Source organism: Jaculus jaculus, chromosome 15 (assembly GCF_020740685.1).
Source record: "Jaculus jaculus isolate mJacJac1 chromosome 15, mJacJac1.mat.Y.cur, whole genome shotgun sequence".
Classification (NCBI taxonomy): Eukaryota; Metazoa; Chordata; class Mammalia; order Rodentia; family Dipodidae; genus Jaculus; species Jaculus jaculus.
This window is the reverse complement of record NC_059116.1, coordinates 27,432,857-27,455,721: the sequence shown is the minus strand read 5'-3', so window position 1 is coordinate 27,455,721 and position 22,865 is coordinate 27,432,857. Positions and strand designations below refer to the sequence as shown.

At 43.8% G+C, this 22,865-nt stretch overlaps 1 protein-coding gene across 3 annotated transcripts in view; it reads left to right on the top strand.

Annotated features, from left to right (window-relative positions):
* Kctd1 (potassium channel tetramerization domain containing 1) overlaps nucleotides 1-22,865 on the top strand; it is a 247,635-nt gene that overhangs the window by 134,386 nt on the left and 90,384 nt on the right. The gene's annotated exons all lie outside the window — the stretch shown is intronic.

Here is a 22,865-nt window from a genome sequence, read left to right as displayed (position 1 = left end):
GATGATCACCCCTGAAAGTTTAACTCTTCCTGCTTTTTGGGAAAGTTTACACCTAACTTTACCAGATACATGAGAGCATGTTACTCCCAAGTCACTGCTAAGCGGTAATGCTAGAAAGTTCGCAGAACAAAAGCTTTAGCTCGATCCTCTCTCTTCTTCGTTGGGTGCCCACGTTTTATAAGGCAGAGACTGCCAAAGCCCTCTTTAGAGGCAGCTGCTTAAAACCTGCCCAAATACAGTTACTGCTAAAATGTTTAAAATGTTCCATTACCTATTCGCCTTAACTTTGGAAGGCAGAAAAAGACAAATTATTAAAAAGAAAACATGCCAATCCCACTTCCTGTAGCTTTTTTTTTTTAAAGAAAAGGGGCGGAGACTGGCAAGACTGGCAGTTGAGTGCCAGCTTATTCTCTTAACATGTAGTCCTAGTAACTGACCTTCGGGGTGTAGTTTTCACCAGTATTCATTAACGTTATTCAGATTGGAACGAGGTGTCGATGCCATGGGTCAGACTACCCATGCGGGTGGTGAGGTGCCCAGATGGTTGTGGGCAACTGCGACAGGATTATCCACCCCATAGTCCAGTGAAACTCACCACCTAACCTTAAAAGATGAGACAGACAGAGGGGTGGAGACAGAACTCCAGAAGACATGTGCTAGACCAGCCACTGACCCAACTTGGACAAATCAGATCATTTCTCCGAGGTTCAAGTGCCTTCATACAAGATCAGGGCAGTGTGCCCACCTTAAGACTGTTAAACCCTAAGCAATACCAAAGTTTAGGCTGAGACTGGAGCCTGAAGTGTTAGATGATTCTTGCCCTGCTGTTCTGCCTCGAGGAATGTATTCGGGAGCATTATGGAAGTTCTGTTCGTTTTCTGGATGCTCTTCTCTAGGAGGCAGATGGGGCGGGGGTGTCTCTGGATTGCCACAGAAAGTTGGACCACTTTGACTTCCTTTGCCATCAAACAGAAGTAGGACTTCGGCTCCAAGTCTGGAGGTGTCCTGCAGGCCCTTCAAGGGATAGATAACCAGCTGGCTACCTCTGTACTTTTTTCCAAAGTGGAAATTCCAGTTCTGGACAGAGTGACCCTTTCAGAGGCTTTACCAGCTAACTGGCAAGCCTCAAGGGCAATGGAGAAAAGGGGGCTGTGAATGGCAGTCGAAACAGCTCCCACCTGTGAGCCCACAGGCCCTGTACGCAGGCTGTCCTTTTGCAAGCTGTTCATTCCTGACGCAGTGTTTTAAGGATGGGTAGGAGAGTTGGCGTTTGCTTTTTTCTTTGAAAGCAAAAATAAACGTTCACATTCTTAGGACACAGTAAATATCCTTAAAGTGCCCTGGGATAATCTCACCTGATAATTAAGTTTTTTTTTTTTTTTTTAAAAAAAAAACTAAGAAAGTTGATGAAAGCCTGTCTGTACTTGGAATAACAATGAAATGGGTTGCCTACTAACATCTGTCAGATTCTTGACATTAATGGGAGTGAGAACCTCACCTTAAGGATTCACAAAATAGTAAGATTAGGAATTTTAATTTTTTAATTAATTTTTTAATTTTTTTCATTTCTTGGTTTTATTTTCCGAACAGTGCACTCGCCCATCGCTGAGTTTTGTTTCCCTAAGTGAGGTAACCCAGTTCTATAACGCGGAGTACCAGTGCTTTCCTGATTTTTGAATTATTGTCAGGTGACTCCCAAATTAAATATAGATTTGAGTGTATATGATTACTAACTTTGGCTGTCAAACAAGAGCTTAGCTGTTTGTCTCTTAGTTGAAATGCCACAAAAAGGTGTTCCTTTTGTACCTTTTTCTTAAAGAGAGGAGAGTGGATTCTGGGTATCCAACCCAGGGCCTTGTGCATGCTAATGTTAGGTAGGTATATTCTACTGCTGAGCTGCACCTAATCCTGTCTACTATGCCTGCTTCATAGGCAGCATATCGCGTATGGTAAAGCGGAAAGAAAAAAAAAAGTTTGCCTTGTAATCTGTTTTAAGACTACTACTAGCTTCTGTAGAACTCATTTGAAGAAGTCTGAACAATCTTAGTATAAAACAGATGTTAAAAGTAGAAAGTTGATGCTAAACTTTGACCGCCCACATTGATTAAAATTACTGTTTCTCAGAGATTAATGCCTGGACTAGTGCCAGTGGCATTGCTGAAGACCATCAACTCTTCTGGCTAGTCGTTATTCCCCAAGAATTGCCCTGTGTGCCTTTTGAGTCATAAACATAGCATCTCAATGAAGCCCCTTCCAGTCCTCATCATGGGGGCCACACGCTTACAGATTCCTTCATAACAGGCCACACACTGGGGTCCATGTCTCTTCTAGTGTGGCAAGTTTCCCAGAGATGAAGAGCTTACTTTAGATGAATTTACAGTAGCCCCTCCTTATCCTGGAGGGGGGAATACATTTTGAGACCCCACCCACACACACATAGCACTGAACCACAGAGCTATCCTTTTTTCCCCAAGACATACATGCTTGCCAGATATTTTGATTTCTATCTGGCCCAATAAGAGATTGACAACAGCATCTACTGATAAAATAGAACAGGTCTGCCATATACTATAGAAAAACTTAGTTAAAGCTTATGAATCGTTATCTCTGGACTTGTCTATTTAACGTTTTCAGACCTCAGTAGACCTTCGAAAGGGAAGCCATGGACGGAGGATGATTAGTTTTTACTCCTTGAGGGTGTTAACATGCATTTTCTTTCATGGGACTATTTGAAAAAGTGCACACACTCCAGGATGGTGGACAAGGCAAAGGGCTTTTATGCGCTTCACTCAAGCAAAGTTTCTACCTGTGAAGGGGTGAGTGGGGGTGGGGGGTGCTTCATTGCCAATTCTTTAGTTCTCTGGTACGGTTGTGTTACAAGTAAAAAGAACTTTCAGTTCCGTGTTCCTGTACAGGCTGTTGGGAAAATCCAGTGATTAGTGGTGATTACATGCTGTTTTATTTTATTATGCATTTCCTTATTCATTTTGGTGCTTCAGACTGAACATAGGACCTTGCACATGCTAAGCACATGCTACCTGACGGAGCTACGCTCGCTCCCTCCCCTCAGCCCCGAGGAGGCTGAAACTGGACAATCCTGTGTTTGAGGCCAGCCTGGACTCTACAGTTCTACCCTGTTGATTGATTGAATGGATATTACAAGAAAAAATAGAAAATCTAACACCATACCCTGTATCTTCATACCTATTCTCTCTGCATGAAAAAGTAGCATTATTTTTTTCCCACCTCAAAGAAGAGTCCTTCAGTTTAGCTGGATGACAGACATTTGTAAGTGTTTGTTTGTTTGTTTGTTTGTTTGTTTGTTTGTTTGTTTGTTTGTGGTACTGGGGATTGAACAGAGACCTCACACATATTAGTCAAGTACTCTACTGCTGAACTATAACAGCAGCCATTTGACTTTGTTCTTTAGCAACTGAAGGGAAAAGTATTAATAGATTTTGACTGTCATAGTTTTGCTGCTGAGGATTTTGTAGATGATGCCTGCCTCTAGTGCCAAGTAGAAATGGAAAAATTAGCTCACTGTAAAATGTACTTGAGGCTGAGGCTTAGCGGTACATATGGCTTGTATGCTCAAGGCCCAGGGCTGCTGCACACCACACACACACACACACACACATATGCACGCACACACACAAGCACTTTCCAGCTTGTGACAGAGGTGTCTGGTCACACTTGCTTGGCCCTAGCCCGGGAGAGTTCTAGAAATGCTTTGGAAGGAATTCCATAAGTACAGCGTCTGGTAGTGTAAAGGTGCTGACGGCGCAGGCGTGGTAGGCAGGTCCTCCGTTTCAGTGTCTGACCTCGCTGTGGCCTAGAGTTGGTCCTTACAGTGTCCAGGCTGGACAGAGGAGCACACAGCCAGCCAAACTTGAACCCTAGCCAGCCTTTCAGAAGAAGGCCAAGGCTAGGAGCACTGGGTGTGCAGTATTTTGGAATCTTTAATATTTGCAGCAGTTAAGGGTTTGTACTCTATAACCCAGGCTGGCCTCAAACTCCCAATCCTCCCAACTTAGCCTCCTGAATTCTGTGATTATAGACAGGTGTGTGCCACCATGCCTGGCTCCAGGTATCAAGTTTTCACTCAGGCTCTGTACTGGGAAAGACACTTCAATATGTTATCTATCTACATATATGTTTTATTAATTTTTATTTTATTGTTTAATTTTATTTATTTGAGGAGCAACAGAGAAAGAGGCAGAGAGAGAGAGAGAGAGAGAGAGAGAGAGAGAGAGAGAGAGAGAGAAAGAACGGGTGCATCAGGGCTTCCAGCCACTGCAAATGAGCTCCAGATGCACACGCCACCATGTGCATCTGGCTTATGTGGGTCCTGGGGAATTGAGCCTTGAACTGGGGTCCTTAGGCTTCACAGGCAAGCGCTTAACCACTAAGACATCTCTCCAGCCCATATTGCCTATATATTTAACAGAAAGAATTATGCATTTTATATATCTTTGAAATAATCTGAAGTAGTATTCTGAATTTGAAGGCTAGGCATGATAAATACCTCCTCCTACACACTATTTGATGCAATCAGATTTCTAAATGTAAAAATACAATAATAATAATAATAGGGCTTCTTTACAGTGGTTATTTGAAGCTAGTAGGATTAGCTGTCTTGTTTAAAATGGCATTTTTTATAGGTTTTTGGTTTTAGTTTGTGGCTTCATTTCTTTTCCTATGGTGAGATGTTTGCTCTTTTAGAGAAGGCTCAAGTTGGCAGCGGAACTATGCATATATCCTGATCATAAGTTTGTAGTTTTCTTTCATTCAGGAAATAGTTACTGAGCACTTAGTATTTTGGCTTTATGCCAATAATTTATAAATTCATCAATTTGCTACATGGCAAGTAGTCTTGTTGGCAAGATTAAGGCCTCATTACATATTAGAACTAAATCAAAATATAGGAAGTTAAAAGGTAATTCTCTTGAGACAGGGTCTTATGGAGCCCAGGCTGGCCTTGAACCCCTGTTGTTCCTGCTTCCATCTCCCAAGTGTGAGGATTGCATATGTGTACAACCATACCCAGCTGATGCCCTTGATGTTTTGCAATTATTTATATTCATATTATATTTATTTATAAAGACAACTATGCTGAGTGTGATGACACATGCCTTTAATCCCAACACTCGGGAGGTAGAGGTAGGAGGATCACCATGAGGTCGAGGCCCCCCTGACACTATGTAGTAAATTCCAGGTCAACCTGGGCTAATGCGAGACCTTACCTCAACCCCCCTCCAACAAAAACCAATATTATATTCTCTCGTATATACTCTTTACACAATTAATATTGCAAGCAGTATTTGGGTATGTTGTTACTATTGTTGTAGTTATTTTGTTGTTGTTGATATAGGGTCTTGCTATGTTGTCCAAGTCTCTGTTCTCTGGCCTCTATCCTCTGCATAGCTAGTATTTACAAGCATGGACTACAGCATTCAGGAGGACATATTATTTAAACTGGTATTACCCCATATCAAATGCCAATCCACTATGTTTAAAAAGTAAAATCATGCTGGGCGTCGTGGCGCACGCCTTTAATCCCAGCACTCAGGAGGCAGAGGTAGGAGGATCGCTGTGAGTTCGAGGCTGGGACTACATAGTGAATTCCAGGTCAGTCTGAGCTAGAGTGGAACAGTACCTCGAAAAACCAAAAAAAAAAAAGTAAAATCATGAAATAAGAAATGGTATATTTGCTGCCAACAGCAACCATGAATACCATTCATGTGAAACTTAAATCATAGTATCACCTTGATTTGTCATGAAAGGTCACCATCTTGTCATGACGAAGCAGATATTTGAACCGAGAACCCCTTCTGGGAGGAATGCTAGTCAGATGCGGGATCACTTAGGGTTCTTGGCCAGTCAGAAAGCCCCACTGTAGTCCTGGAATGAAAAATTGGTTTCAAGCTATCTTCTGGTCTTTTCATAGCCATTTCCAAAGCAGATTCCCACATTAAATGTGTGAGTTCCTGTGTAGTTGCCTGTGGTTTTTAAAAAAAAAGAATCTCAGGAGCAAATGTGCAAGCCAATATCCTGGTTCTGTCAGTACAGAACTTTTATTTCTAGAACCCATTTTCCTTCTCTCTACTTCTCAGTCACTATATTCTATTGATTGGTCAAGTTAATATCTTAAAGACTTCTTTGGAGAATTTACATATAGAATAGTGTAGTGTAAATTCATTGTCCCAAGGGCATGCTGAATGACCTTGATAAACTATAATGAAAGAAAACATAGCATAACTTTAGGACTTGGAAGATTGAAGTAGACCCCTTGTATTTAAACACTTTTTATGTTTTAAGGTGCTAAATTCATTTCAGCCATTATTTCCTTTGTCTATTTTGAGTAGTCACCTCCCATTAACTCTTGTCCCCCAATCTTCTCCCAGGGCACCCCTTCTTCCCAGATAATTCCATGTCTACTTTGATGTGGGTTTCTTTCTCCCTGTGATCCTATAAGTTTAGTTAGAGATGATTTCATGAGCATGGAGGGGAGTATTTGCCTGAATGTGGACAGATTCCCATTGTCTACAAAACACATTCCCTCCCAACCGAGCATCGCTCAACTGCTGTCGGCCATTGTGAATTGGTCCTCTTGCTGCCTGCTTCTAAGAAGAGCCGCATGCAGACCCTGCGCTCTGAAGGACGTGGTCAAGTGAGGCTCTCCTCTGGCGGATTGTAAACTGCGTGGAAATGGGTGAACTTTTCAAGCTCTGGGCTCTAGAATGGAAACTTGTTTTGGATTTTGAGATTTATGAAGGTTTCTGTTGGCCAAGTCTTGTCGGTCCAGAGACAAAAGACTGTATGGGTGGCGTGGAGTAGCGTCCGTGTGGGCTGGGAACAAATGAGCGATTAAGTCCAGGGCCGAGATTCAACTTGAATCTGTCTGGGGTATGTAGCTCAGTTGGTGGACTGCTTGCCCCGTATGCAGGAAGCCCTGGATTTAATCCCTAGCACTGCGTGAAACCAGGCATAGTGGTGCATACCTGTATTCCCAGTAGGTAGAAGTTCAAAGTGACCTTTGGTTGCACACCAAGTTCAAGGCCGGTTCAAGTTCAAGTTCATGGCATGCATAAGACCCCCATCTCAATTTTTCTTTTCTGCACATAAACTTGAATCTCAGACTGGATCAGCTTATGCTCATGACCATGGACAAGGTCTCCAACCTCATTTGACTCACTGTTACTGCCAGAGACTGACCCAATGAGAGGCTTTGAAAGTCTTTGGTAATTCTCCCAGTCCCTCTGCCCCACGCTTTCCTTGCAGTTAAACTCTGCTTCAGCAACCTGATGGAGAGAGCTATCTGTATATGACAGTGAAATTTCATTAGTGACAAGATTTTTGTCTGTCTTGGGTAATGGACCTTTTTTGAAACATCTTTTTAAAATTTGTTTTCAAGCGTTGGGGGAGTTGGGGACTGAGAGGAAGAGAGAGGGAGAAAGGAGTGGGCATGCCAGGGCATCCTGCCACCGCTAGCAACCTCCAGACACATGCACCACTTTGTATATCTGGCTTTTATGTGAGTACTGGGGATTTGAACTCCTAGCCATCAGGCTTTGCAGGAAAGTGCCTTTAACTGCTGAGCCATTTCTCCAGCCACAGAATGGTTTCAGTAATGGAAGGAGTTGTCATATGCATTTGAAAGGAGGAGTTTCAGAGCCTCAACTCCATGTCCCCATAGGCCCCTCCTCCGCACAGGCAGTGTGCCTGGGATTTTTTTTTTTCCACTTCATCAGCCTGTGGGATCTTTCTTTTTCAGGAGACTCTCTTCATTCCGTGACGTGTGATTTCAGCCCCTGCTGTCTCCCAGACAGTGACTTAGGCCGTATTTTACCCTCTGGGGTGCAGTGGGAGGATGGTGCCGGCTTCCCATGGTGGGCCCCTTGATACAGTCCCAGAGCAGTAAGGGAACTTCAGAGTGAAACAGGATGGGCTAGAGGAACGCAGTCTCTTGCTTTCCAAAGTCTCTCCATCCTCCACCTCCAACCGCTAGCCCCTCCATCATCTACCTCCAACTCCCCAGCCCGTCCGTCCTCCACCTTCAGCCCCTAGCCCCTCTCTTTATCTCGAACCTTCCACAGTCCTCCGTACCCTGCCTCCAACTCCCTACCCATTCATTCTCTGATCCCTTCAGCCACTCCATCCTTCACTTCCCACCACCAGCCCCTCCATCTCTAACCCCTAGACCCTCTCTCCTTCCCCTCTAACCTTCTTCTACAGACCTCTATCCTTTATCTCCATCCACCAGACTCTCTTCCACCCCACACCTCCCGCTGCCCCTCTGACTTCTCCCTCCAAACTTCCAGCCCCTCCCCAGTGGAAGACAGAGCTGGTGCTATTGCAAAACAAACAAGCACAGGACAGACCTTGCTTGGGAGGATCTGGTCTCATTCACACCTTGAATTACTGCTTTCCCGGACTGTCTGTTCTGTCGGCCAGTAAACCCTGGAAGATAGACATTTAGACATTTTGATGGGGTCTGAGAGGAAGGGCCTGACAGATTTATGACAGTGTTCATTAAGTGGCAGGCCTCTGGAGACGAGGAGAGGAGTTGAGAAAAGAATGCGGAGGACTAACAGAAACGGATGTCGCTTCCTTTGTGGGAAGTTCTGCTACCAAATTAATATGGCAAGACTGTGAGAGCAACTTGAAGGGTCGATTGCTAGCTTTACTCAGGTTCCCTAATTGAAGTCAGCTCAGTTTGGTGTCTCACCATTTTGGGGCCCAAGGAAAAAGCAGGCAGCAGGCATTACTGCTGCCCTCAGTGCCTATTTGGAGCTTTTCTACTCTGTGCCAAGACAGCAAGCTGATAAAGCATGGCATAGTATGCGTAATGTTTTCCTCATGACATAGTTAATAATATTACCAATAATGTTAAACTACATAAAAAGCACTTGACATAAGTAATATTTATAGATTTCTCTGCCTCATCCTGTCTTTCAGATGAGATTGGGCATGTTCAGGGCAATATCACCATAGACTGCGTTCTCTTTCAACAAAATGATCATTAAATACACACACACACACACACACATGTTTTAATAGGTTATTTATTTATTTATTTATTTTTGGTGTTTTAGAGACAGGATTTCAGGACTGGCCTCTAATTTGTAGCAATCTTCTTGCCTCAACCTCCCCCAATGCTGAAATTTCAAGTTTCACCACCTCCAGATTAAAGTTGATGCTTAAAAAACAGTTTTTGCAGGCTGGGAGTGGCGGCGCACACCTTTAATCCCAGCACTCGGGAGGCAGAGGTAGGAGGATCGCCATGAGTTCAAGGCCACCCTGAGATGACAGAGTTAATTCCAGGTCAGCCTGGACCAGAGTGAGACCCTACCTCGAAAAACCAAAAAATAAAAAATAAAAAAAGTTTTTGCTATAATAACCTAGGAAGCAAGAAACTTGGATGAACTTAGGGGCTCATACAGACACCCAGCTGGCTGTGGTTTCTGACGGACAGGCAGTTTCAAGGGCTGCAACTTCGAAATGTGAACTGTCTCCCCATCTCCGGCTGTCGTGGGCCAATGAGAACTCTAGCAGACCAGATGGTGGGGGGCGGGGGGTGAAGGTGCTGGGGCAGGAGATTTTTCTCATTTCACTGGGCTACAATCTGCGGAGACAAGCGGATCCCTCCCTCAGACTTCTGTTGTCCACTCTCAGGATTCTCACTGGTTCTGGAGCTCTGAAGGGCTTTCAAGTGGTCCGCAGCCAGCCGTGTGTGCATCATGTAGAACGTGTTGGCAATGGAGTTGCAATAGATAGACTTTGGGAGAGACTGTGACAAAAATACTCGGAAAGACAACTTGAGGGAAGGAAGATTTATTGGGGCCCACGGTCTCAGTCTGTGGCCTTTGGGCTCTGCTGCCTTGGACTCATGTGTAGTTCTCATGTTCTGGCCAGGAGTTTGTGATGGAGCAAAGTTACTCACCTAATGGTGGCCAGAAAGTGGAGGCCGGATAGGAGCGGACCAGGGCAAGACTTATCCTCACAGTGACTGACTTCCTCTAACTAGGGTCCACCTCCTAAAGTGTACAGCTCCCAAAATCGTGCCCCCACCTGGGGACTAAGCCTTCTTCACATAAGCTTGGGGAGAACATTTGAGATTCAAACCACAACATACAGAATGTCACTATTCCAACCTCCATTTTGACAAAATTCCTAAGTCCTTTATATGCACTGGACTTTATTTTTAAATTTCTATTTATTTATTTGAAAGAGAGAGAGAAAGAGGCCTCTAGCCACTGAAAATGAACTCCAGACACAGGTACAACTGGCTTACATAGATACTGGGGAATTGAACCTGGGTCCTTAGGCTTTAGAGGCAAGCGCCTTAACCACTAAGCCATCTTTCCAGCCTGAATTTTTTTTAACAGAGAGTGAAAGAAGCAGAGAGAGAGAGAGAATGGGCACACCAGGGCCTCCAGCCACTGCAGAACTCCAGATGCGTGCGCCCCCTTGTGCATCTGGCTAACGTGGGTCCTAGGGAATCGAACCTGGGTTCTTTGGCTTTGCAGGCAAATGCCTTAACCACTAAGCCATCCCTCCAGCCCTGACTTTTTGTTTTTTAAGGCAGAGTCTCACTCAAGCCCAAAGTGACCTGGAACTCATTCTGTAGCCTAGGCTTATCTCTAACTCATGGTGATCTTCCTACCTCAGCCTCCCAAGTGCTGGCAATATAGGGGCGAGTCGCCACTCCTGAAAGCACTGCACATCTTATTGAACACTGGCCTGTGGTAGCCTCTTGTTTCAGTCTAACAGTTACAGCTATTCTCTCCACTTTGTAGAGAAGGAACTAAAATGAAGGTCAGTAGAGATGCTAACTGAAAGCCTAACAAACTCCAAAGTAACTGAGCTGGAATTTGAACTTGTGGATATAAAGCCATGGTCTATTGATTCCAAAATTTTACTAAATAAATAAATAAATAAAACTAAGATAACCCAAAAGAGAAGATGATGGAGCACTTCACGTCACTCCCTTCCTTGGCTCCTCTTGACGACAGAATAAGAGAAAGAGCTGGTTTTCACTTAGCGCTACAGAATAATGGTACAGATATTCAGGGAACACAGAGAGTTATTTCCAATGGGTTACATGCATGATCCATGTGGCTCTGTGGGACACCAGCCTTGGAACAACTTCTTTTGCAAAATCAGATCCCATGTGAGTTACAAACTGACCAGATCTCAGCTTTGCCCATTCCTCCTTTTGAACCAGTTTCCTCCTTAGTCAAGTGGGATATCCGTCAGTGTTCAGGGAGTCACTGTCTGGAAAGTGAAGCCAGGGGCCATTCTAGGAACATTGGATGTACGTGAGCATACAATATTACATGCAAAAAAAATGCAGTTTTATTCAGGGTTTAAGTTCCATTGCTACTCTTCAGCTCCCCCCCCCACCTCTTCTTGTTATAAATAGTGTCTCCAGGGGCTAGCTAGATGGGGCCTGTGTGTTGTTGCTTCTCAAAGGACTCTGACCAGTAGTAACATGACAGGCCACTGCTGGTCTCGATGGAGACAATGTCTTTATGTGTCATGCCTTCCTCCCTCTCCCTGCCTCACAAGCCACCCCTGAGCAAACCTGAGGAACCCCTTTCCTGTTTCTGCTCATCTCTAAGACTCGGCTGTGTCGCCCAAGTGCGAGTTCATGCTGCACCTTTTGCTGGATTTGTTCTGCAGGCCTGCCCTGTTTCTCTGTACTGAGACTTATGAATTTGTAAGCACCAAAGGGTGCCAAGGAGTCCACTGATGGGTGTAATTATTGTCCAAACTCCAGCAGATTCACAAAAGTTGGCTTAGAATGATGAAATCAACAGCTTTGTGTGTGTGTGTGTGTGTGTGTGTGTGTGTGTGTGTGTGTTCATATGTGTGTAGATGTGTGTCTGTGGTTGTGCATGAATGTGGTGGAAGCCGGCTGTCTTCCTCATTCACCACCATTTATTTATTTATTTATTTATTTATTATTTTTGAGACAGGGTCTTACTGAACCTGGCGTTCACCCATTTGTTACAATAGCAAAGCAGTAAGTCCCAGGGATTCTCCTGTCTCTGCCTCCGCATGGTGGGATTACTGGTTTCCAGTTTGTATGTGGGTGCTGGGGAACCCAAACTCAGGTCCTCTTGTTCATGTGGCCAATACTTTACTGACTGAGCCATCTTTCCATTCTCTTCACCGAAACCTATAGCTTTTCATGAGAGATTAAGTTTTGCTTGGGGTGATTTGCACGTGAGAGGTCATCATACTGGGATTCTTAAAACGTGGAGGCTGTTGCAGCTGTCCGTTTCTTAAGGCTAATTTCAGTAGCCCAGAATAGGACCTCTGTTGAGCTAGGGCCTGTTAACGCTGTTTGTATTCCCCTAATGCGTAAGTGGACTGCAATATTCTAATTGAAAATTAGAATTGAAATTGAATTCTGCCTTGGATATTATGTAAGTGAAAAAGAAATTGTATTTCACATTGAGGTACGCTGATACATCTTTGTAGTAGGCAGAAGGTTCAGGGTAATTAAGGTTTTGACACAATACTGCTGACCAATTAATGGCCTTCTGTGACAAGGTGTGCTTATAAAATAGAGGCGATTGATATAATGGCACAGGGGTTTATTGCCTCTTCTTCGAGTTTTCCTTCAAATATTCTCAGTGCCCAGCCAGCGTGGTGCCTGCAAGATCAGTCTGTGGACTTTTAGACTCATAGGGCATTTTATTAGTAAGGCAGCTCCTCTCGAATATTGGCTCCTATGTGTTGGGGAGGGAATTCTTTCTGATAAAAGTATGTCTTAATCGATTTTAGATATTTTACATATTTTCTTCCATCTTGAACAAAGATGTCATTGTTTTGTTTTGTTTTGTTTCCCACTGCAGAAAGAGAGAGAGATTTTAGTGGGTTGGGACAGCAATTCAGAAGTACACAGCTGTGGAACAAGGAGACCCTTAGACAGCCAAGTATGAGAGCTGTGCTTTCCTGCCCCACACCGTAGTGCTTGCTCACGCGTCAAGTTTGGAAATTAATTGTGGAGCACTGGACATTCCTCTGCCTTTCGTGATCCTTGCATGGGTGGTAATGATGAAGTTCTGGGAATTTTTCTTAGCTCTGTGTGTGTGTGTGTGTGTGTGTCTGTTTAAAGATAACTTATAAAGAGTTCCTGGTATTTGTAGAATCCATCCCACCATCACCTAATATCTTCGCTAGCCATGTTTCTTTCAAATATTATTTTTGTTATTTATTTGGGAAAGAGAGAGAGAAAGAATGGAAGGGAGGGAGGAAGAGAAGGAAGGAAGGGAAAAAAAGGAAAGAAAATGGGTGGATGTGTTAAGGCCTCTTACCACTACAACTCTAGGAGTCTGCATTACTTTTTGCATCTGGCTTTACAAAGGTACTGGGGAATCAAATCCAGGCTGGCACACTTTGCAAGCAAGTGCCTTAACCACTTGGCCATCTTGGGGGATCAAGGTTATAATCTAAAAAGAGAGAAGTAAGGTGAAGAAAAATCCTAAATAGAAAAACTGGATTTAATTTATAAAGGTATTTAGTGAGCACTTAGAGTTTGCAAGGATAGGAAGAGTTTGAAGGCAAGGAAAAATTTAAGTGTACTTAAGAGGAGACACAGGGAAAATGATCGTGGCCCTCCTAGAGCAGTCCAGAGGACCGAGAGAGAGGGAGGTGTTTGGGGATGACTGATCACAAACCCCGAAGAGCACATAGCATGTATTAGTATCTGAAAAATGGCACCAAAGGTGGCCTGGCCAACCCAACAGACTTAACATTTAAGTCTTAAGTTTGTGTAGTGTATGAAAACTCAGAAAAAACCAAAATACTGTTTTTAATGTTTAAGCATTTTCTTTGCTAAAGTACCTCAACCCTCTTGGACAAGCCTTGGTACAAGTGTGTATCCTTTATCCCAAGAGCTTGGGGTCAAGAAGCATTTCCAATTTCAGATTTTGGGGAGAGAAAGATTTTGGAATTTTGTTTGGAATATTTTCACATATACAATGAAATATCTTGAGGATAGGATGGGAGTCTGAACCTAAAATTCATTTTTATTTCATGTACTCCTTATACATGTAACCTGAAGCTAGTTCTTTGCAGTGTATTTTGCATGCCTGTGTTTTGACCATGACCCGGTATATGAGATCATGTGTGGAATTTTCCACTCTGGTGACATGTTGGTGACTAAAATAGTTTGGATTTCCTGATAAAGGATGTTCAATGTCACAACCCAGACTAAACGGGCACATTTCAGTACATTAGTCACCATCTTGTTAACCTGCACATTTTAAGATTGGATATATGTGCCGTAACCTAGAGTATTACAACGCGCATATCAATTGTTACTTAAAGAAAAAAAAGAACTCTAGTTCAGGCTCAGAGCTCATTTTGCATTCCAGACTGGTCTTACTCATGGTGATCCTCCTACCTCAGCCTTCTGAGTGCTGAGGTGATTAAAGGTGTGCGTGGCCACCATACCTAGCTTCCAGTGGTCACATTTTTACCTGTGAGAGCAAATTGGCGGGCCTCAGCCACTGCAATCAGACTCCAGACACTTGCGCCACCTAGTGTGCATGTGCAACCTTGCATGTGCATCCCCTTTGTGCGTTTTGCTTATGTGGGATCTAGAGAGAGATTGAACATGGGCTTCCAGGCAAATGCCTTAAACACTAAGCCATCTCTCCAGCCCCAGTGGTCACTTTTTTAAAAAAAAAAAAAAAAAAAAAAACAGGGCTGGAGAGATGGCTTAGCGGTTAAGCGCTTGCCTGTGAAGCCTAAGGACCCCGGTTCGAGGCTCGGTTCCCCAGGTCCCACGTTAGCCAGATGCACAAGGGGGTGCACATGTCTGGAGTTCGTTTGCAGAGGCTGGAAGCCCTGGCGCACCCATTCTCTCTCTCTCTCCGTCTATTTCTCCCTCTATCTGTCTTTCTCTCTGTATCTGTCGCTCTCAAATAAATAAATAAATAAATTTTAAAAAAACATATTTTTATTTATTTCACAGAGAAGGAAGGGGAGAGAATGGGCGTGCCAGGGCCTCCAGCCACTGCAAACGAACTCCAGACGCGTGCACCCCCTTGTGCATCTGGCTAACGTGGGTCCTGGGGAACCGAGCCTCGAACCAGGGTCCTTCGGCTTCACAGGCACGCGCTTAACCGCTAAGCCATCTCTTCAGCCCTAGGCTGGGTAACTTAATGAGACCTTGTCTCAAAATTTAAAACACTGAAAACAGTGACGGGAAATAGCTGAGATGCAGCGCCACGGTAGAGCACTTGCGGAACACGTGTGAGGCCCTGTGTTAATTCCTAGAAAGAGAGAGGGGGAGGGAGGAAAGGATCAAAGACGGAAGAAAGGGAGGGAGGGAAGGAGGGAGGGGAAAAAAGAAAAGAAAGAAGGGTGCCAGAAGAGGTGTGTCTTTTAAAAGCTCAAAAGTATTTTAATGTGATGTTAGTATTTTTAGAGATTTAGGGCAATAATAAAGAATATTATGGGTTAGGGTGAACTAGAATGGCCTATTCTTCCAAATGTCCATAGCCCAGTGTCAGCGACTGGAAGCTACCGTTATAGGTTGATTGGGGGCTGGTTGTACGTAAACCTCAGCCACCCTGGGGAGCCCTTTCTGCAGTGGTGGTAGGGTGCCAACCTGCTCCTCACTGGGGTCTGACCCTCACAGAGCGCAGGCCAGGATCTCGGAGCTTCTCTGCCTGTTCCCTGTTGGGCAGTTGAAGACGTGCTCCCCAAGGTCTCCCGTCTTTCCCGCTTTGAGCTCTTAATTAAAAGTAAAAATAAACACGGTTCTGATGCCGAGTTATAACTAGTAAAAAAGAACCAATAAAATGACTATAAAGTGCCTGACAAATAGAAAATGTTTAATAACATTGCGGCACCTTTATACATGAGGGTTTGCCTCCTGGCACAGGATGAGAGGCCCCTCCCCTCCCCGATCCCTCCCTGGCTCTTGGCAAGCCACACTTGCCCAGCAGGAACAGGCCTGCGAAAGGGATCCAGCCCTCTCTCGCGGAGTCACCTGACGGTATTGCTGCAAGCACATCTTCGGGAAGTGACAACCGCAGACCTGTAAACCTGTTCTTGGCGATGGCAGAACGCAAGGAACACAGGGCCACTTGGGTGACACAGGGTCCAAAGGAAAACAAGGCCCAGACATGGCAGAAAGAAAAGTGTAGGGGAGGTGAGTGAGGAAGTCACCTCCAGTCTTACAGGAAGGACGTCAGTTTGGAACCAAACTCCAAGTGTGTGTTCATTCTGACCGGGCAAAAAGGGGCCAGGTTGTATGAACACTCGACCTTCTCATTTGTTAAATGGGGAGAATGGGGATATAGCAGTTGCCCCTTATTCTTGGTGGATGTATTTCCCAGCCCCCCCCCCCCGTGAGTCTGAGAAACCCACTCTAGTACCAAAGCTTACATATGCTTGTTTCTTTCTCCTTCTCCCTCTCTCTCCCTCTCCCTCTCTCTCTCCCTCCCTCCCTCTCTCTTTCTCTCTCTCTCTCTCTCCATGTCTTTTCCATCCAAGTAACCACTTGACAGGTGGGCACTCCAGCTATACCTTGTGCCATGTGATATGTAACAGCCAGACCAACACTCATTCCTTTTCCTTCCTCACGAGTTCACAGAAGAGTCATCCTTAATGTAGACTTCAGTCACTTCTGCATAGGATTTCTTTCCCCTTATTGCATCCAGAATGCCCACTGCTTCCTTTTGCTTGTGTATGTGTGCTCATGTATGTGTGCAGGTCCATGTGTGCAAGTGTGTATGGAGACCAGAGGACAGCCCTGGGTGTCACCCTCAGGAGTTCTGTCCATCTTTTTTTTAATTTTTTTGTTCATTTTTTATTTATTTATTTGAGAGCGACAGACACAGAGAGAAAGACAGACAGGGGGAGAGAGAGAGAATGGGTGCTCCAGGGCTTCCAGCCTCTGCAAACAAACTCCAGACGTATGTGCCCTCTTGTGCATCTGGCTAACGTGGGTCCTGGGGAACCGAGCCTTGAACCGGGGTCCTTAGGCTTCACAGGCAAGCGCTTAACCACTAAGCCATCTCTCCAGCCCCCTGTCCGTCTTTTTTGAGATAGAGTCTTCTCATTCACCGATCAGGCTTGGCTAAGTGGGCAGTGAGCTCCAGGGATCTTCCTGTCTGCCTTCCAGTGCTGGGATGATTGATACATACCAAAATGCCTGACATTAAAAAAAAATTTATTTATTACTTATTTGAGAGAGAGAGAAAGAGAATGGACACATCACGGCTTCTAGCTGCTGTGAACAAACTCCAGATACATGCGCCACCTTGTGCATCTGGCTTACATGGGTGCTAGAGAATTAAACCCTGGTCCTTAGGCTTCACAGGCAAGCACCTTGACAGCTAATCCATCTCTCCAGCCTGCCTGACATTTTTACAGATACTGGAGATCAAACTCAGATCATCAGTTTATCCATTGAGCCATCTCCTCAGCTCCCATCTTTTTTTTTTTTTTTTTCTGGTTTTTAGAGGTAGGGTCTCACTCTGGCCCAAGCTGACCTTGAATTCACTATGGAGTCTCAGGGTGGCCTCCAACTCACAGCGATCCTCCTGCCTCTGCCTCTGCCTCTGCCTCCCGAGTGCTGCAATTAAAGGCGTGCGCCACCACACCCAACTCAGCTCCCATCTTTTAAAGGTTGTATTTTACAGCTGCTCTTTGGCATATGCAAACTTCTAGCATCACTGCTCTTGCCCTCTGGACAGTTATTGAATCACTCGAAGGTTACATGAACACAGGGTTACTGCAACTGGTCATATGCCAGTTTGGTAGATGGCCACCAAGTGGCTAGTCATCAGGTACCATAACAGCCCAGATGTGCTAAGCAAAAGGGTGATGTGATCCACATCCCTGGTAGGGGACATTAGGATGGTGCAGGAGCTCAGAACAGTGCATAATTTGAAACCCATAACTTGTTTATTTCTGTAATTTTCCATTAAGTATTTCCAGATTGCAGTTAGCCAGCCATGAGTGACTGAAATCTTTGAAAGTTAAATCACAGATTGGGATGCAGGGTGGATATCGTGACTTGAAAAAGATGGGGGTGTTTACATAGCATGCCCTAAGCTCTGAGCACTGAGAAGGAAGGAAGAAAGGGAGGGAAAGAAGAAGGAAAGAGAAAAGTAAGAAGAAAGAAGAAAAAAAGAGGAAGGCAAGAAAGGAGGATCCTATAGCAAGTGCTTAGTAAATTATAACCTTAAAAACTCTTTGTTTAGAATTTGACAAGTTAAGGAGGAAATGGAGAGATTATATACAAGTATAACTGATTCTCAAGATTTGTTTAAAGATAAGATGAAGGATCAAAGAAAATAGCAAACAAAATATTTATAAGCACAGATGAGAGAATGGACATATATAGGAATTGGCTGGAAAACTCACACATGTGACAAGAGTGAAATAATGATAATCAAGAGACAAGGCCTGTAAACTTTGGAGAAAAACAGGTGTTAAATTCCAAGTATCTCAGTTCAAACCAGTATGTAACTAACTAACATATTAAAGTACTTAAACTTGTGTTTTCCTCATTTATATCATGAAAAGGATAAGTTAAATGTATTTTATATGGAGGTATTTAAAGGACTTATCTTGGAGATTTTAAGCAAGTAAAAAACTTAAAATGACTTACAAGTATTGGCAATATATGTTTAGCACTCAGTAATACTCCCTTCCTTACCAAAGACACATATGATTTTTGTTTATAAGTAATGAATTTATAGTGATAATTTTAGCTGTTGTGATACCAGAAAAGCACAGTATAAATTTATTTCAGAAATCTGTTTTCTAAACTTGTTTCAATGAACTAATACAAATATTCAACCATATAGGCTCCTTCAAGCATTTTATCATTAAACCCAACAAACATGACCAGATGATATTTGTAGAGGTTTTTTTTCCCTTGAATGTAGTTTTTTTTTTTAATATTTTTTGTTCATTATTTATTTATTTATTTGAGAGTGACAGGCACAGGGAGAAAGACAGATAGAGGGAGAGAGGAGAATGGGCGCGCCAGGGCTTCCAGCCTCTGCAAACGAACTCCAGACGTGTGCGCCCCCTTGTGCATCTGGCTAACGTGGGACCTGGGGAACCGAGCCTCGAACCGGGGTCCTTAGGCTTCACAGGCAAGCACTTAACCGCTAAGCCATCTCTCCAGCCCCTTGAATGTAGTTTTAAGACTACTTTTGTGGTCATTTAACCAGAGAAGATCCAAATACACAGAGGCTAACAGTGTTGTTTGCACTATACTGCTTACTTAGGGCTGTGTCATTCTTTTAAACCCTCTTTCCTATGTGCTTGAAACTACTTACTTGGTAGACATAACTCATAAAATAATGCACATTCTGGTCTTCATATAATTTGTATCAGTTTGCTTAGAAGTGATGTTAGCACTGCCTGTATCACAAAGCCTAAACGGCAGGTAGGTCATTAGCCTTCTGCACTGTGCTTAGTAACAGGTATATGCATCTTTCCTGAGATGTGAGCCTCATGATCAACCCAGAAGCTAACATTAATATCACACACACACACATGCACGTTATCATGTGAAACTGTGATTGAACAACATTCTTAGAAATCAAGGTGGTCATATAAGATGTAGCATGTCCTAATTAAAATAAGTATTTTTAAGCCGGGCGTGGTGGCGCACGTCTTTAATCCCAGCACTTGGGAGGCAGAGGTAGGAGGATCGCCGTGAGTTCGAGGCCACCCTGAGACTACATAGTGAATTCTAGGTCAGCCTGGACCAGAGTGAGACTCTACCTTGAAAAGCCAAAAAAAAAAAAAAAAACATTTCATATATAACAGGTATATATAACTGTATCAAACAGGTGTCTGCAAAATTCCTTCCTTCGGAGCTCAGTGTTCCTGTTTTTGGAGTAGATGGTGCAGGTGAGGCCCAGTGAGGGTGAATAGCAGACTTTGTCCAAGGTCAGGGATTGTTCAGGGCCCTCAGAGTCAGTCTCTGTCTTGACGACAGAGCCACTCTCCTCCCATGTTGTGTTCTGTGACTTTGACCAGGCCGTTGCACCCTGCCTTACCCAGGCCTTTCTCGTCTTGGGTAGACCTGCCCTGGCATCCAAAAGCTGGATGAGTCTCCTGGACAAAGGTCTTTCTGCTCTTTGAAACTTCTCTCCAAACTGCCTTTTTCTGTCGGAAAATCTGTCCCTTTCTCCTCCACTCCTGTAAAAGAGAGCAGCCCAGGAGTTGTCTGCAGAATCAGAGGCACCTAATCAGCTGCACGTGTCTATGAAATGCTAATCCATCATTATGAATCATGGGATTAGCTCTTCAGTAGGAGAGATGCTCAGCTGACAGGACTGATGGATTTATGTGGGTACTGGAGAATAAAACTAGATCTTTAGGCTTTGCAGGAAGTGCCTTAACCATTGAGTCATCTCTCCAGCCCAGTATTTTCGTAAGTTTTATTCATTCTACTCTTCAGATAAGGTCCATTCCGTGAGGTCAGGGACATTGCCTCCACCACTCAATTCTCTGTTTCCTGTGCTTGGAACATATTAAAAGCTCAAAATATATGTAGAAATAAATAACAATATTTTTGTAGTATCATTTAAAATTAATTTATTGTCTTTGCCCTCCTAGCCAAAAGCAAAAAGGCTTACCCTAAATATTTTTTCTTCATTTTATTTATTTATTTTAATTCTTTAAGTTTATTTATTTATTTAAGAGAGTCAGAGAGAGAGAGACAGACAGACAGAGAATGGGCGCACTAGAGCCTCCAGCCACTGCAAACAAACTCCAGACACATGCACCACCTTGTGCATCTGGCTAACATGGGTCCTGGGGAATCGCACCTAGGTCTTTTGGCTTTGCAGGCAAATGCCTTAACCACTAAGCAATCCCTCCAGCCCTTAATCTTCATTTTAAAATGCGGAAACAAATTCCTTCACTGTGAAGATTACAAACGAAAAGCTTTTCCAGTAGGAAAGAAAACACACCATTCTCATTACATTAGAAAATGCACCATTTCTTTGCTACTTGTTCCACGTTTGTGCTCTCTTCTGAATGATCAGGGCCTTAAGACAGTGCTTCTGAAGGTTAAGGCAAGTTCTCTGCTAAGTATGTTCCAGATGTCATTTGTCCTGTCTGTTGATTCTTTGTACGCATCAGAAGCCACATACACCGCAAATAAGTCACCGCTGTGGCAGTGCTCTTGCAGGGGCCGGTGGTCTGGTTGGCAGGTTGAACTCTCTGGGGATAAAAGAAAGCTCTCCTCCCCCGTCTAGCCCAAGCCCACACGATTTCTTTTTCCTTTCTCATAGCCCTCATTTCTCCTCCGTCCTTCACTGACTCTAACCCATTTACATACAACCAAGAAAAGCCCTGTCACCACAGAACTCACTTAATCCCAGAATAATCCCATATGTGATATTTGCTCAAAGTATAAGTAGAAACAAAACTGAGAGGAGCCGGGCGTGGTGGCGCACGCCTTTAATCCCAGGACTCAGGAGGCAGAGGGAGGAGGATCGCCAAGAGTTTGAGGTCACCCTGAGACTACATAGTGAGTTCCTGGAGTAGAGCAAGACCCTACCTCTAAAACAAAACAAACAAACAAAACTGAGGACTTTTTAGTAGTACATGGGCCAGTGTTAGAATTTGGGTTTAGGGAACTGTTCGTCTGTTGCTTTGAAATACCAAGGGAATAAATATCAACCCAGCACACAAGCACTTGTCTGGTTATACATTTCCCATCCCTTAAAATAATTTGATCTCTTAAGTAAACAGGCTCCCTGAGAAGAAAGGGGCCAGCACGTTTTGACGGTGTATCTGCAGTAACCTCGCACTTCGTTGCGGTTGCTGTTTGACGTCCCCCTCGCTCTATGTCACCATGACCAGTGTCCTGTATTTGGACATACCGGTGACTGATGTCACAACTCCTATTTTATCTTGATGGAAATGGACCATAGACCTGTCTTTTTGATTGCTTATGACTCCAGTAATGGAAATTAATATTCTCGGGGCTTTTTGATACGAGGAAACTTGTGTCCTACTTGGACTTAGGAGCAACCTCCTTGAGTCATCTTTCCTTCTCCATTTAAAGAATATGATCTGAGGGCAAGAGAGAAGACTCAGTAGTTAAGGCACTTGCCTGTAAAACCTAACAGCCTGAGTTTGATTTCCCCAATACTCATGTAAGCCAGATGCACAACTTGGCACATGCATCTGCAGTTCATTTGCAATGATTACAGGCCCTGGTATGCCTCTCTCTCTCTCTCTCTCTCTCTCCATATATATATACACACACATACATATATATCTGCTTGCAAATAAATATTTTTTTAAAAAGAATATGAGGGCTGGAGAGATGGCTTAGCAGTTAAGGTGCTTGCCTGCAAAGCCTAAGGACCCAGGTTCAATTCCCCAGAACCCACATAAAGCCAGATGCACAAGGTGGCACATGCATCTGGAGTTCATTTGCAGTGGCTAAAGGCCCTGGTATGCCTACTTTCTCTCAAATAAATAAATAAAAATAAAATAATTGAAAAATAATATGATCTAAAGCCAGCGTGGTAGTGCACACCTTTAATCCCAGCACTCGGGAAGCAGAGGTAGGAGGGTCACCATGAGTTTAAGGCCACCCTAAGACTCCATAGTGAACCCCAGGTCAGCCTGGACTAGAGTGAGACCCTACCTCAAAAAACAAAAAAATAAAATTAAAAGAATATGATCTGAGCCAAGGGTGGTCATGCATGCCTATAATCCCAGCATTTGGGAGGTAGCAGGAAGATCAGTTTAAGGGCAGCCTTGGTTACAAAGTGCATTCAAAACTAGTGAGTTCAAGGCCACATGAGACCCTGTCTCAAAACAAGTACACATATATATAATATGAG